The following is a 15,945-nucleotide window of genomic DNA, read 5'->3' on the forward strand; positions in this document are numbered from 1 at the left end:
GAGCGGTGTGTGAAACACAGCAGCTATAGGCAGTAATGTGTGTCTGTCCTCACTAGTCTGTCCTCACTAGTACAAGTCTGTCCAGTCAAGTTTGAAGAGGATCTGCGCATGCGCGATTTTACCACACACACACACACACACACGTGCGCACAGCAGTTACACAACATTTCGGTACCTATCGAATTGAGTTCCCCTCCGCCCGGATGCATGGAGGCTGATGGGATTTATGTCTCTTTGAAGTGAGCCGGTTCTCTGGGATCCGTTCCTTTCAAAGAGCCGTTCAGAACGGCTCCCTATAGTGCGAACCGGATCCCATCGTTCATTTCAAAGAGCCGCTCAAAGGACTCAATTCGTTCGCGAACGTCCCATCTCTAACATAGACTACTGTTCACCGCAGCAGAAGTGGAGTGGAGGAGCAGTCACAGTTACGTGAAACACAAGTGGATTGATTGAATCTAAAACATAGACCTGGAACTGCTTAAATTCACTGCTCCACGGGGCGCCCGCTGGCCTGGTGGTCAAGGCGCGTACCATATACTAGGCTACAATGCCTGCTGGCGTCGCCGGTTCGATTCCCGATCCGGACGACCTTTGCCACATGTCATTTCCCATCTCTCCGCAATTTACAAGATACTCAGGGGACCAGTGCCCATGTAACTGTCAAGGGTGAGAGACACCTACTGCCACTGATCTTGTACGGCCATACCCTACAAGTTCTGCTCAAACATGGGGATGAATGCATTCTACTATTCTGCCACCAAAATGTGGAACCCTCTACCACCAGACCATCAAACGGTGCGACTCTTTTTCCTCTTTCAAAACCACCATAAAGGAGCACTTTACAACAGGACCTACTGCAGATAAGTCTTCTCGCTTGCCACCCGAGAGTACATACCCTCCCCCTGCGCCCTTTTCTGTATACAGTATAAACACCTAATTTTGCTCTTGGTATTGATGATGACTTGTATTGTATTGTATGTCTTGTATGTTTCATGCATGTCTTGATTATTAATTGAATACAAAAGACCACAAGGGAAACAAGCCATCAAGCCATCTTGCGTAATTGTACTTGCTGTATTGTTTGCAAACTGTTAATAAAGTAGTCAATCAATATGCTATACTTACTACTTACACGTTAGTGGTATAGTTAGGTTACCCTGGGAGACCCCGGTCAATGAAGTAAATAGGGTTTAAGTGGATAAACACCAGAGAACCAGTAGAGATGGACACAGATGAGCTCTCCTGTCGGGCACAGCTGCTGGCATGAGCTGCCTGGAGCTCACACTGAAATCTTTTGAGGGCAGGGGGGCAGTCAAGAACCCCCACTTTAATTTAAATGGCCACAGATTCCCTTCTGAAAATATTTTGGGACCCCCATACAAGATTTGTTATGGTTTATTTTTTCCCCAAGATTGTTTCAAAAATAGCAGATCTACAAGCACACTCTGACACATTGTGAGCTTGTGAACTGATTTGTATACTTTTTTAACACATTTTTTTAACTAATTTATCTGGGGTCCCCCTGTGTGTGATATGCCATATTTAACACCTACTACGCAATTACCCTGCATACTGTTGTTGTTGTTTTCTTCATTTAGAACCCCTTACTGCAGTTGAAAACCAAAGCAGACCTCGAGTCTCTGTCTGTTCTCTGAAGAATTTAGCCTGAAGGTCACAGCATTATTGTGTCTACATTTTCATTGCACATCTCTTTGGGGAAGGCCTGTTTAATTTCAATAGTTATGGTTAGTTAAATAAATTAGGATGCCTGAAAGTGACTTCAAAGTGAAGTTTCAAAGGTTAGAAGTGTTCTCGTCGCGTTCCCAAGACAACACTATTACGTAAGTCAATGTCTTGTGTCTTTAGGTGTTAGGGTGCTCTCTGCTACCCCTTTTTGACAAGAGCCGGAGGCCTACAGACTTCTGTCACACTTTGATCATTTTAAGAAGCAAAAGTCTCCACTCTCCATTCCTCTCCTTCCTTCCCTCATATATCCCTTGGGGGTTAAGATGTCCCACTTAACAACTTTTCACATTAAGTAATCAAACTTTAGGCTGCTCATAAAGTCAGTAAAGGAATTTGCTTATAAGTTAGCGAACACACACAGGCATGCTGCACTCTGCACAGTAGGAGAACCTGAGCATGGCATGCATGCCCCATACATACAGAAGGAGATTTGAACTGTACAGTATGTACTGCCCATACAGGTTCAGTCATTTGTCCTTTCGTGTTATCTGTTAACCTGTGAACATTAATCTGAAGTATTAACCAAACAGGACTGAGAATAACTCTCACATTTTGACACTTTTGTTTATCATATCTGTTCTACCCGTACTATAACTTTATTTCTCATCCAGTATTGTTGCTTTTATTTTTTGTTTTATTATTATTATATTGTTGTGTTAGCACTGTCTCAGCAGAATATATCCCATTTCGCAGCTTGAGTTTATTTGTCACTTAGTCATACAAGTAAGTGACAAATAAACCCTTCTTGGGCTTGGGATTCTCATTATTCAAAAATACTTTTATGAATGTTTAGAGAAGACATTGTCGCCTTAAGTCCAAACAGTAATTTCCTTCCACAGACAAATCTCTTGTGTTAACATAAAAACGCTAATAAACCGCTTACATTTTGGGAAAGTGAAAAACAGGCGTCGTCATTTTGAGCATATGCTTATAGCCAATGCCTGTGTGCAAATTCTGATTAATTGCTCCAGCCACTGAGCAGAACAGACAGGCGTTGATGACAGAGCTTTCGTTATTATATAGTAGGATAATGGCTTGAATTTATACACAGCCTTTCATGAACCCCAAGGACACTTTGAAAAAAATTGTCACTTAGATTTTTGTTTTACATCGATGCAAGTTCATGTTCACTGCTGAGCCAAATGATGCATTGATAATCTTGATGTCCATAATAATGATCACATCTGATTCATTAACATCCCTCTCCCCCCAAAAAAACCTGGTTTGAGATAGGAAACTGTGATTGAGTGATTAATGTGCAGCATACAATTTCTCTCTGCTTAGCTGTGCCTGTTATTAATCTATCTACTGAATGGCATTTTAAGCCTGCTGTACCAACCTGTGGTTTAACCTGCTCTATAAGTCATATATGGATTAACCTGCTGCTGCTCGCTGTTTCCACGAGGGCTTATACATACTTCATTTCTGTAAGCATATTTAGGAGATAGATTATCTCCTTCCTTTGACAAACAGCTTGGGGTGCCAACAGTCATCTTCACTCCAATCTATAATTAAACATACACATACCTTTAACTCTGTTTAAATAAGCCATAATTAGCATCCCATATTGCCTCTAACCGTTGTCGAACTGAACTGGGATGACACATGGCTCTGGGCATGTATTCTCCATAGATCGGCTCATTGACAAGCGTAACAAGGAGTTCCGTGAATGACATCAGAGAGCCAAACAGTCTGGCTCACTGGGGTTAGGGTTATGCAGATAAAATAAATCCTTGTTGACAAGGTAGCTTGGAGTACGACTACTTTCAATGTCGGTTGAGGTTCATATCGGTTGACGCGACTCATCTTTGTACAGAGGTGGGGTCAGTACTATCACCATCACCACTTTTTATAGCAGTAGGGGCTTGTTTTGTTGTGTTAGAATTACAGGTATGTTTTTCATTTCAGTAGCTGCTCTGGGCAAAAAATATATATTTTATTGTTTGTCTTTGTGGTAAGAGTACTCTTCTTGCTTTTTGCTTTCCTTGCCTGATGTTGCTACAGTTTACAGTTTAAGGTTTAGGCATTTAGCAGACGCTTTTAATCCAGAGTGATTTACAATAAGCAAGGTAATACAATAAGCAAGGTAATGCATCAATACATCAACATCAGTACATCAATTACATAGAAATATCAATCTAGTAAAAAAAGAAAAGAAAACATAGGTAGACCAAGCACCTAATCAGTAAAAACTTTGACATGTGACATCACTTCCTGTGCTGACTGAAGGACTGACGAACAAGCTGCGACATTTCTCATGGTATACTGCGACCTTCGGTCGCAATTATTGGCAGGGGCGTCACAAGGGGGGGAAAAGTGGGACTGAGTTACTAGGGCCCAACTTGGAGGGGCCTGGAATTATTTTATACTTTAGCTATTGTGCCACTATGCGAGCTTGTAGATCTGCTATTTTTTTTAAAGGTTGTGAAAATGTGTGCAACTCTTTGAATATATGTATTTTTTAAGCGAACATTTGTACTGTAACTAACTTTGCTTCTGGGGGGTCCCTGAAACGAAATAATTTGAGATGGGGGTCCGTGGCCAAGTACATATCCTTTTGGGGGTCCTTCACATGAAAAGGTTTGAGCACCACTGACATAGAAACATAGTTTTTTTCTTGCACAAAGACTTGCTCAAATGTTCAAGATTTTTTCAAAAATAGCAGATCTACAAGCTCGCAGCGCGGCACCAAGTGCCACGCTGTGAGCTTGTATATCTGCTATTTTTCAATAGTTAAAGTACCCAAGGCCCAGAATTTGGTGTGATACCCCTGTATATCATTGTATTATTGGACTGTGATTGGACATCCCAGGCCCACTGTTCCTCTGTTTGTCTCTCTCCTCAGGGACTTTGGACTATGAGTTAAAGGCTCTCCTCCAACCTCACCTTTAATCACTGACCAGTGACCACACAACTGAAAGGTAAGATTTACCTGCTATTGTTTTACAACAATGCCTATGGACCATGGGAATGAGGTGTGTGTGCTTGCGTGCGTGGACATTTGGTGTGTGTGTGTGTGTGTGTGTGTGTGTGTGTGTGTGTGTGTGTGTGTGTGTGTGTGTGTGTGTGTGTGTGTGTGTGTGTGTGTGTGTGTGTGTGTGTGTGTGTGTGTGTGTGTGTGTGTGTGTGTGTGTGTGTGTGTGTGTGTGTGTGTGTGTGTGGGGGTGTGTGTGGGTGGGTGGGTGGGTGGGTGCGTGGGTGGGTGATGTATCACCACATTCTGCTGCAGAGGTGGCACTGGATGTCTGCCTAGTTTCTTTATGCACGTGTGTTCAGTCTGGTGGTGGAGCTATAAGTTAACTCATTGAGTGCCTATCCCGAATTAGTTCGGGATATATGATCGTATCACAGGGTGCCTATCCCGAACAAGTTCGGGATATAAAAAAAAAAAAAAAAAAAAAAATTTTTGAAAAAAAATTTTTTGAATTTTTTTTTTTTTTTTTTGGACCCCATCAAATCTGGTGAACATGATTTCAATCGCGATTTTGCATGTTCCACCCCCATACAACCCCATCTAACATACAGGGCAGCCATTTTTGTTTACATTACATGTAAAACATAAGGGCGATTATCTCAAGAATGCCTGAACGGATTTCCAATCGGATTTTTTTGTTTGAAAGCTGTGAACAAACTGCACAAATCCACTCTGGATTGCATTGGATTTTTCAGAGCTCATTCTTCTCTGTTTTTTTCCCATGCATGAGGTGTGCAAGGTTTAATCATGGCTAAGTTGACGAAAATAAGGCTTCTAAAATGCTTGGTAGCCAATAGCTAACTTCAAGCTAACTTCATCCTCTTCCTGTACATGCAGTCATGCACAAAGGAAAGTGTTCAGGCAAGTCATGGCTGCAGGGCTTCTGCATATACCAGCATATCTCTATGGGATTTTCTCTGGCCACTGGGCGCCCTCTAGTGGTGAAAGGGGTGGCACTAAATTTTAAGAAAGTACAAGCACGCGCGCGCGCGCACACACACACACACACACACACACACACACACACACACACACACACACACACACACACACACACACACACACACACACACACACACACACACACACACGGGTACGCAGACAGCCAGACACGCGTTTGCATTACTATGCTTGTGAGGACATGAACATTTTAGGATGCCGATTTTATGAATGGCATCGACAAGCTCCCAACGTGTCGCACTGCGATGCATTGTTGTGAGCTTATAGATCTGCTATGCTAAGTAAAAATATGGCTTAAAGCTATACTGTGTAAGTTGCTCAACTGGTGGTCTGTAGCAGTATAGCAAACCGCGGTCGCGTTTGCTTTTTTCGTCCGTTTTTCGCTCGCGGACCGGGCCGTCAGACCACCGCGTCCGCCTCGCCTCGCCGAGACGCTTTCAATGAGGTCTCCTTCTACGAGCAGCGGTTGGAGAGTTACATGCTAGACTCCTCCAGTGTAAACACTGCAGTGTACTTCCTGAAGGCGTGTTTCCTAAACCCACCAGAGAGCCCGGCAGTGTATGTTCTGCGCTGTGATTGGCCGGCAGTGTATAACCCTCGCTGTGATTGGCCGGTAGTGTGATGACGCAATTTTTCCGCGAAAACCGGTCCCGGTCAGGGATCATAGAAAACATATAAAGAGAAGGCTTTAGAAGCTGAAAATAACGGAGTGGGGGTTCTAAAACTTTAGCGATTTAACACCTAGGACCATTTTAAGATTTGTTTTATAAAAAAAGTTACATGGTACAACTTTAACTCCTACCCTAAATCCTAAACCTCATCTCTAAATGCCTAATTCTAACCCAATCCTGAATAATTCTAAATGTAAAACTCCCCCAAATTTCTTTGAACCAAATAAATCAACCATTTATTTTGTGTGGGCCGGTAAAATTGGCCTCACAATGTCTATTTCTCAAGGGGACATTTGACCCTCACAAGTATACTGTAGTTACAAGTACACGCACGCACACAAACATGCACGCACGCATGCACGCACACACACGCACTGCTGCTACTGCTGCTGCTGCTGCTGTTGTTGCTGCTGCAACCAGATAAGAGTACAGTTTCTCATCTTGGCGTTGTTTGTTTTAAGAACTAAAGCGGTATGATAGGAGTCTCTCGGGGGAGCAGCGCATCACACGCTGCACTGTAAGTTAATTTGTTTAGAAGAGGCTGTTTGACATTGACACATTGCCTCAATGCTTCTGGAGTCTCCGCGTATTTATCACATCCTCCCAACATCTCAACAGAGTGGCAAAGTAGAATGGGACAACACTGAGTAGATGGCAAAGCTTGATATACAGTACACTGGTGGATATTACACTACTGTACTTAATTGGGATTCCACTGGTTATTATTAACATCTCAAAAGCAAATGGTATTCTGCCACAACGTGCATTCATGTAATCATTTACAGTGTAGACTTTCCTGCACACACATTTAATCTTAAAGGGCTTCAAATGAACATGAAACAGAACCCAAAACAGTAGTAGTTCAGTAGTTCTCAAACTATGGCACAGGACACAATTTTGGGTCACGCAACCATTTTGTATGGAATCAATATATAATGTGAATCAATATAATTTGTGTCCTTTTTTTTGGCAATTTTTTAAGGATTATTATTTCAACCGATTTTGAAAAAATATTTGTTTTACTTTTAATCTTTTTAACATCCAAAAAAAGAAGGAAAATAGCTCCTATTTTTCACTATTTCTGAAATGGGCACCGGCTTCCCTGATTGGCCAATCCGAACTGTCAACTTTGCAGATTGGCCAAGCTTCACGTCATGTTTGTGCCGCTGCACCAGCGTGCGTGTTGTGTGGGAAGTAGCTTCCATGATTGGCTAACCGGCCAAAGGGCACCAGCAGTCTCGGGCACAGTGAGTGAGTCAGCAGGTCCCAGGTTCCATTCCCGCCAGGGATGCCATGGTTTGGCGCTAGGGGCATGTTGGCTCCCCCGCGTCATCAGTACCCACACCCGAGGTGGGGTTGGCAAAACTGCCTTTTTTTGTGGAGTTTGCATGTTCTCCCTGTGTCCCCAGGGGTGGGTATACCCTCAACAAAAACATGCATTAATCCTGGTCTCTATACTGCCTCCCCCTGGCCAGCCTGATGGGAGAGCAAAGGAACTAATTGGAATAACGTGTTCCTTCCACGCGCTACATCCTACCGTGGAAACTCCCCCTTGCAAGGTAATAAGAAGTGGCCTGTTCACTCCTCATGCATTGAAGGATGCATGAGTTCAGTTCGGGGCTCTCCCCACATCGGCAGAGGGAGAGTAGCGCCCAGGATTACAGCTTAGGCACTTGGCACAAAAATGGGTTGCAAAATTGTGTGTTAAAAATCTTGAAAAAAAGAGTGAATTGACAGAAAATATGCCATCTTATAATGAAACATTTGTGAGGATCATACAAAAATAAGGCTGAAAATCTCTGATATGCTCATTTACGCCAAAGACTACAGTAGTACTTATCTTGTCCCCCCACAAACTGTTCTCTGAAAGGGGACGCTAGCCCTATACTGCCACCTTCCTCTTTGTTTGCAGCATGGCTGTCACGGCAACAGGAACCATGGCATATTAAAAGCCTGGCTTGCGTTGACCTACCAGCGTTTTCAGGCTGAGAGCTACATATCCTCGCTGCTGGGTGGAAATCTTGCATGTCCAAAAACAAAGAAAAATAAATTAATCACTTTCTAGCAGATCTACAAGCTATTTTCACTACTTTTGCATGACACTCTTGTACGAAGGAAACAGGCATTCATTTGCGAAAAGACACAAAGATGAAATGCGCTCGACACCGACAATGAAATGCTGCATCCCTAGCTCAGTGGTACTGCTTGGTGGTCACTGTCGGGCAGAAACCTCGTATCTCCAAGTTTTAAATGTGTATGTTTTTTGTTTTTTTTTGTAAAGTAAAGCCCTGCTTCATCATACAAGAATAGTGAAAATACCAGATCTACAAGCACACAGTGACTCACAATATGAGGCGTTGTGTTTTGGAGATACAAGGTTTCCACCCGACAACGACAATATGGTACTGCAGGTTATATATAGCCCTCACCATAAAGCCAGTGCTGGTATGCATTCATGTTGCATGTGTGTTAAATATAGGCGTTTATGTGTGTGTGGGGGGGGGGCTGTGCCGCTGCTGCTGTTGCTCGTTGAGGTATGAAAAGATGTTCTGCTTTTATCAGGTCATGAAAGATGTCACGCAATGGGACACACGCAGCACTTCAATATTTCATATTTCCGATTGGTCGCCTCAGCAAAAAAAGCACAGCGTTCGTCTTGGTAGCTGAAAATGCAGCTGGGCTTTGGAGGCTTGGCTCCTTTACATGTAAACGTAAATGTAAACAAGACGAAACAAAAACACTGAATAGATTGTTGAATTAACATCTTCTTCTTCTTTCGTGTATCATCGTCCTTGATGATTGGATTGTTTTTTTTTGTTACTTAAGGGAGGCCATGGGGCTGGCTGTCGTCTTTGGGCATGCCATAATAGGTGAACATTTTAGCATAAATAGTAATCTACAAGCTCACAGCGTGTCGCAACTTGAAGCGTTGTAAGCTCATAGATTATTTTGCAAAGTGATTTGTTGTAGAGAGAAAAGAGGAGGAGACCAAGTATAGACCCCCGTGCCGTGTCTATACAAATAAGTATATAGGATTTAAGTGGTTAAAATATTAATATTAATGATTATATTCAAATTAAAGGTTGTTAATATTAATGCCATTACTGTATGTTGTCATTAAGAGTATGGCATCCAATTTTAACTGATACGCTTCAGAAGTACTACATTCATTTCCACAATTGACCATTATTCACCATTTAGATATTTTGCAGGAATAAGTTTCCTATTTTCCCTTGCTTGTGAATATAAATCAAAATGTGTTATTTTTTCACCAGTGTGTGTCTTGCTTTCGGTGGAGTTGGTAGGTGTTAAATCTGGGTCATAGACTGCTGGTTGGTTGAGGTTTTCTCTCTGTCTCTGATCCTCCGTTTTCCTATTTATAGGAAAAGAGAGTCAGCTGGCAGTGAAATGACTGTATGTAACATCAAAGATACATGGATGTAGTGTCCTATCACTAAACTGCTCATAGATTGAATAATTTTTTGGCTCATTGCACGGGAGAAGAGTTGAGACATTATTTATAGCATGACGAGAGTTCAATAGGTTCATTATGTGAACACACAGCGGGACAATTTAGCTTTGTTCTTAGTCTAGCAGAGGGGTTCCAAACCTTTCCCTGCCAAGGACCCTCAAATAGCCATAGTCTCTGGCTTAAAAAACAAAACAATGAAACAGATAGCAAACGTTGTGAGCTTTTGATCTGCTATTTTTTAAAATGAGAAAAAGGAAAACCTTTAAAAATGTTAGGAATTTAGAAAGAAAGAAAAAAAAGTGAAATGATTAGAAATGATTTGGGAAAACTATTTGCCACCAAAATAGGGTTGCCAGGTTGAAAGTGATTAAGTGGCATCTCTGCATCATCAGTGTTCATCAAATCTCACATGGCTCTGTATCCATCATCACCTCCACTTCCCTCTCTCATCTCCTCTCTTGTTTCACTCTCAGTTTAGCTTCCACTCATCTTCATCTTCCAGCCTGTCTTACGCTCCCTCGGACCGCTCACTCCCCTCACCTCCTCTCCTCTTTTTTCTTCCTCTCTTTCTCCTCCTTTTACTCCCCACAGCACTATTACTACATATAACGCCTCCCTCCTCTTCTTCTTCTTCCTCCTCCTCCTGTCAGCTCCCATTCCTCTACCTCAGTGCTTCTCAAACTTTTTCATGTCAAGGACCCCCAAATTGACCCCCATAAGAGAGGATTTTTACAGCTCTAGCAGCATTAGGCTACGGACCCCCATTTAATGGCATTTATATCTCTGGTACCCACAAGGGTCCATTTGGTTCCTACCTATCATTTAACTGGGGACCCCCTGGAACTCCCTCAAGGACCCCTGAGGGTCCCCGGACCCCATTTTGTGAACCAATGCTGTACCTCATCTGCACACTCGGTGCTAACCGCTCTTACATCTGGCATTGTATGTATGTATGTATGTATGTATGTATGTATGTATGTACAGTATGTATGTATGTATGTATGTATGTATGTATGTATGTATGTATGTATGTACTGTATGTCCGACAGCACCGCTCACTTCACACTGGGTGTGATTTCTTTTAATTTACACCTCCTGGTCCTACTCCTCCACCTCCTCCCTCCCTCCCTTCCTCCGTTTGCTGCAGTGCATCACTAGCAGACACATTAACATCTCATCTCCATTACCCTCCCTCTGCCATCCCTCTCTTCCTCCACCCCACTCCCTTCACCTCCAGCCTCCTCTCCTCCTATACCCTCCATCACCCCCCCCCACACACACACACATACACACCCTCTCATCATCTGTTTTCCTCCCTCCCGCCTCATAATCTTTTATTTGCTGTCTTTTCATAGTTTCATCCTCCTGCAAATTATCCATTTTTCATCTGCGTTCTCCTCAGCGTTGCCAGATTTTGCGAGAGAAACAAGGGGTCAGGTCTACAAAAACAAGCCCGAAGGAAGCGACCGGTTTTACCGTACTATAGACTATTTGAAGATATCCGATCAACAAGTTCACAACGCGTCGCATGACCTGGTAGATCTGCTATTTTCAAAACAATCTTTTTTTAAACGCAATGAGGAGGGAGAGCTTCGCTGGAAAAACAAGCCCAAATTCGCTTATTATAAGCAGACTTGGCAACACTGGTTCTCCTTCCTTCCCTGTTTGGACTCAGTTCCCTCCTCGCCTCCTTTTGTAAGCCTCAACCACAGTATGTACAGTAAAATGCTGAATATCGTTGTTGTCGGGTGGAAACCATGTCCAAAACCTTCCTTAAAATAGTGAAAATAGCAGTTCTACAAGATGTGAGGCGTTGTGTGCTTGTAGATCTGCTATTTTCACTACTCTTGTGCAACACACTGGTATGATGAAGTAGGGATTTAATTTAGAAATAAAAAACATACACATTTGAAACATGGGGTTACAAGGTTTCTGCCCGACAGTGACGATTATGATAATAATATTAATAATAATAGTACATTGAAACTGTTTTTGCAAACACCTTTGTACGACAGAATATAAAAGTGAGCAATGGCTAAGAAGATAATCAACAGTTGCAGCCCTAGACCGCTCTGTTCCCCTCCTCTCCTGTGCTGCACTGATTGGAGCTCTGCCCTTGCTTTGACCTTGAGAGAGCTGAGGCATACAGTAGCACGCTAGTCACAGAGCAAGCGATGTGTGGCTGAGTGTGAATGTGCTTGGAGAGAGAGAGAGAGAGAGAGAGAGAGAGAGAGAGAGAGAGAGAGAGAGAGAGAGAGAGAGAGAGAGAGAGAGAGAGAGAGAGAGAGAGAGAGAGAGAGAGAGAGAGAGAGAGAGAGAGAGAGAGAGAGAGAGAGAGAGAGAGAGAGAGAGAGAGAGAGAGAGTGAGTGAGTGAGTGAGTGAGTGAGTGAGTGAGTGAGTGAGTGAGTGAGTGAGTGAGTGAGTGAGTGAGTGAGTGAGTGAGTGAGTGAGTGAGTGAGTGAGTGAGTGAGTGTAATGTGTTCTGTTGGTTGCTCAGCCCTGGTTAACATGCAGCCCGGCCTCTCTGTAAGCTCCACCTACAGTACAGTACACTCCCCATATGTGCATCCACCTCTCTGTAAGCTCCACCTACAGTACACTCCCCATATGTGCATCCACCTCTCTGTAAGCTCCACCTACAGTACACTCCCCATATGTGCATCCACCTCTCTGCTCTCCTCCACTCTTGCCTCCTCATCACACGCTCTGTGCTCACCTCAGATGCTTCTCGTCTCCCCGGTTAAACCCCCACCCCATCTCGTATGGGAAATGAAAGTGTAGTGCCAGGCCAGGTAGAAGGAAGTCAGTCTTTGCCAATCAGATTGAAATGTGAAAGATTTTGATCCTGGTCCTGATCTTGATCACATGACCATAGAGATGACGTGTACCGATTTGCGTGCATGTTTGGACAAGCTCTGTTGGAGTAAAATCGAAAATGTTGTTTTGTACGGTGCAAAGGGTGGATATGTGAAGTTACAGTATGTGATGTACCTGATTGTCCTTGTTTTTACAGATGTTTCTTGAAATATCTTCTGAATGTTGACACAAAAATTGCACAGGCTAGATATGACAAATATCTGAAAATATACACAGAATTGAATGGTAAAGCTCTGTATAGGAGGCTAGCTGTCAAAAAATGTGCATGTCTGTTTGATCTGGTGCTAATCTTGCAAACACTCTTGTGCACACTGCTAGTAAGCTAACTTAGTACTCTACCTCCACTATTGTTTTCCCAGAAGTCCACAAAAACATAATCTCCATCCCCGGCTATTCTGCCCTGGTGGAGATGATGATGGCAATATTGATATAAAGTATTTATTACAGTAACATCTGTGATGAGCTGGAAGAAGGACATTTCAGAGACCATAAGAGTCTAATGGCGAGGCATAGGCTATATTCAGACTGACAGACCAAGGCAGATTTTTGGCCTATCGACATTCTACAAGCTCGCTTGTGGATCTGCTATTTTTGGTGATATCTGAATACACAAATTTGATCTGATCACTTGCAAATAACAGTGTGGACAGTCAGTCCTTAAGCTTGTATCTTGGAGAAACAAATCGGATTGGCCTGCAGTCTCAACAACGCCTTAGGAACTCTATACCTTATCTGCTAAACATTTTCTCCTCTTCTTCAGCCAGAAGTGGATGTATTCAAGTCTCATCCTGAGAACTTCCATCCCAATACAGATGGGTAATGATGGAATGACAGAGATAAATGTTATTACCTAAATGGATTGGTGCTCTTGTCTGATTAGTGCTGTGAAGGTTGTCCTTGAAGATTGGCATTCTTCCCTCCCTCCTTCCCTTCTTTGCTCTCTCTCTCTCCCTCCCTCTCGCTCTCTCCTTCTGCATTCACCCCCTCCCCCACTTTCCCCTGTCTTTCTCTCAATGAGTTTGCATGTATTTGTTGTGGAAGTGTGTGTGTGTAGTACAGTATGCATCTCTGTATATGTGTGTGCATGTATGTGTGGTGTACGCGCATGTGCACATGCACAAACAAACTATGCTGTAACACAGTGGGACTCAACCACTTGAACATGAAGCCACATGCACTTTTAAATCATGTTTATTTTAATGATCACTCAATGAATTGTGTTCCGGCTTGGATCAATAGAAATAACATAGTATACTTGTACATAATTCTTATTGCGACCGTAGGTCGCACTTTACTATCAAAACCAGCACAAAGTGTAACTCCGTCCCTCCGTCTGTCTGTCAGTCTGTCTGTCACACCTCACACCTCACACTTTTTCCCTGCTTATATCTCCGCAACCGTTGCCCCGATCCATGCCAAATTTTGCACACACGTTCCTTGGCTGCCAAACTACAACCTCCAAGGACCCCCGGAGCTCCAGGGACCCCCAGGTCCCTGGGGGACCCCCAGATGTAAAAAATGACCAAATGCGCAAACATGACCAAATGACCACCCCAACGGGGCTGCTCACGGGGAATTCCCGGGGACCACCGACTCCTGGTGCTCCAGAACGGATGCAAAAGTGGTGGCGCCCCCAGTGGAGGACCCCCTACACTGCAGCTCACATAAAATGCCGTAACTCCGGCTAGGAGCGACCGGGACAGCCGGGGCCGGTACCTATTCGTCCGCCTTGCCGGCGCGGAGACCCCACCCCTCATTTCTCACATGGCCCTCTTCTAGCGCCACCATGAGGCCGATTCTTGCAAAAGACATTTTTGGACACTGCTCCTACAATTTTCGCCCTAAAATCACGCAAATCGGTACACAGTATGTCTACACTCATCCCATCAACATGAATCTGTCCCATATAGCGCCACCTCCAGGCCGATTTTTAAAAACACATTTTTGGACACTGCTCCTACAGATTTTGCCCTAAAATCACGAAAATCACTACACAGTATGTCTACACTCATGTCATCAACATGGATCAGGAAGATTTTGGCAAAACACATTTTTGCCCTATTGGTGGAGATAAGTGACCTACGGTCGCTTATCTCCCGATTAGGGAGCCTTACTGGTTTATTGGTATCTTTAACTTTATTCATATTATCTTTTCTGTGTTTTCCCAATGATTTGGGGCCCCACTTGCACCTCTGGTGTAGATCATTGGTTCGCAGCCAGTGTTCTGGGGAAAATCACTGGTCCTTCCTTGAGGGGGTTCCAGGTGGTCCCCAGCTAAATGATGGACCCTTATAAATCTTTAACTCTTGGGAGAGTAAAATGAGTTGAGAGAAATGAGGGAGAGTTAAATAATTGTTAAACATCTTAATTTACAAGAAGTCTGAATTAGAGATTGTAGAACAATTGTTAATTTGATGAAAGCTGTTGTCTCTCCTATGGTACCACTACCACATCAATATAGCATGGAAGCCAATTGGCAATGGGTGAAATAATTGGTTACAAAATCGTCGGATACAAAAAAAATGAATCTTATCCGATAACAAAATAAGTCTTGGGTCTGAGAGGCAAGATCTCATTAAATGGTGGTCCGTGACTCAAACGCCAAATAAATAATGGACCTTGATATGAAAAGGAATGAAAACTGGTGTAGAAGCGTTATGACCAGTCGGCGAATGTTGAGGTCAAATTGTTTTCATCTGAGCAGAGGTCGGGGAGCAGAGAGCATTTCTTTATCAACATTCAGAAGATATTCCAGGAAGCATCAGTAAAAACAAGGACAATCAGGCCTATATCAGAGAGCCTGTTTCATACAGTGTACAGTCAGGTACATCACATAACTTCACATGTCCACCCTTTGCACCACACAAGCGCCATGGATCTGCATTATGATTTATGCTTGATTTTTATTTTTTTCATCAGAAATGATTCATCTACTTTATTCTATGGTCTAATCAAGCACAGTCTAGTTTAGCCAGACTAGAGGGAATGAGAATAGCTGTAATATGACAACTGTTTTGTCGGTTAATGCTAGATTAATAGCCCCAATCTTTTAACTAGCATACTACATACAGTATAGGATGTATGCTAAGAGCTACCAGTATTATTCTTGGTGTCGGGCAGATCTGTTGCATAGCAACAGCAACTTTTTGAGGACAGGAAATCTTTCACCAGTGGAATATATGTCAAACACAAGTACGAGAGAGAGAGAGAGAGAGAAGGAGGGAGAGAGAGGAAGCAGAAGGGA

Source organism: Nannobrachium achirus (genome assembly GCF_963921795.1).
Source record: "Nannobrachium achirus genome assembly, chromosome: 6".
Lineage (NCBI taxonomy): Eukaryota > Metazoa > Chordata > Actinopteri > Myctophiformes > Myctophidae > Nannobrachium > Nannobrachium achirus.